At 43.9% G+C, this 1065-nt stretch overlaps 1 non-coding gene across 1 annotated transcript; it reads right to left on the reverse strand.

Annotated features, from left to right (window-relative positions):
* Positions 1 to 830: 830 nt before the first annotated feature.
* On the reverse strand, positions 831 to 936 carry LOC111726835. The gene has a single exon (XR_002774525.1). It is a non-coding gene; the product is annotated as a U6 spliceosomal RNA (small nuclear RNA).
* Between the last annotated feature and the right edge of the window lie 129 nt (positions 937 to 1065).

Consider the following 1065-nt stretch of genomic DNA (forward strand, 5'->3'; position numbering starts at 1 on the left):
ACAGTTTGGTGGGCACAGGCTTAGGCAACCAGGATCTGCTAATTGGCTGGTTACAGGGCAGAGCCATCAGTCCTATGAGCCACGGTACGTGGGTCAGTTACTGGAAGGCAGAAACATGATTGCAGGGTCCAAGACAAGTTGAGCCAGTTCCTTGGTTTGGGTGGGTCTGTTACTGCACTGCAGGACGTGGAGGATACGGCCCAAACTACTCCAGGGCAAAGAAGCTAACAAAGGGAACAGTGATTATTATCAAGCAAAGAGGGGACAATGGCTTATTATTATCATTATTTTAGCTAAGCCTTCTCCTTCCAGGAGTTCTGGGGGCCCTTATTCGGTTTTTGCCTTGTACTCCTTCATCAGCTTGTAAGGTTTCAACTATTCCCAGACATCAGGTATTTTTGACAATAGTATCAAAGGCCTGAAAGTTGCACATACCTTTTTTTTTTTTTTGAGACAGAGTCTCACTTTGTCACCCTCCAGAGAACGCTGTGGCATTATAGCTTGAGCAATCCACCCACTTCGGCCTTCCAGAGGGCTAGGATGACACGCAGGAGCCACTGAGCACATACCTTTTTACTCTTCATTGTTCCTATGGAATTTTTCCCAAGGGATCAATCAATCATATGTGTGCTAAGACTTACGAACATTAGTGTTCTTTGTAGCCACAACTTAGAAGCCAATCAAGAGTAGGAGCTGCTTTCACACATTGCGGTGCCACTGCTATGGTGCCTGTGTAAGGGTCCAGAGGAAACGTCCCCTTCTGAAAGTTCACTGAAAAGATCAACCAACAAAGGGCAGATTAATAGGAGAAAAGACATACAAATTTTTGTATAAGTATGGAATGCTTCACGCTTTGCACGTCATCCTTGCGCAGGGGCCATGCTTATCTTCTCCGTATCATTCCAATTTTAGCATATGTGCTGCTGAGATGAGCACAAGTCATACAAGTTTTATTTTAACATGCATAACACAGAGGAATTGAAGAAGAATGATGTGCAAAACCTTATATACCCTTTTTCTTTTTTTTTGAGACAGAGTCTCATTTTGTTGCCCTTGGTAGAGTGC

This window comes from Otolemur garnettii, unplaced genomic scaffold, assembly GCF_000181295.1.
Source record: "Otolemur garnettii isolate 467f Iridium unplaced genomic scaffold, OtoGar3 scaffold00082, whole genome shotgun sequence".
Taxonomy (NCBI): Eukaryota; Metazoa; Chordata; class Mammalia; order Primates; family Galagidae; genus Otolemur; species Otolemur garnettii.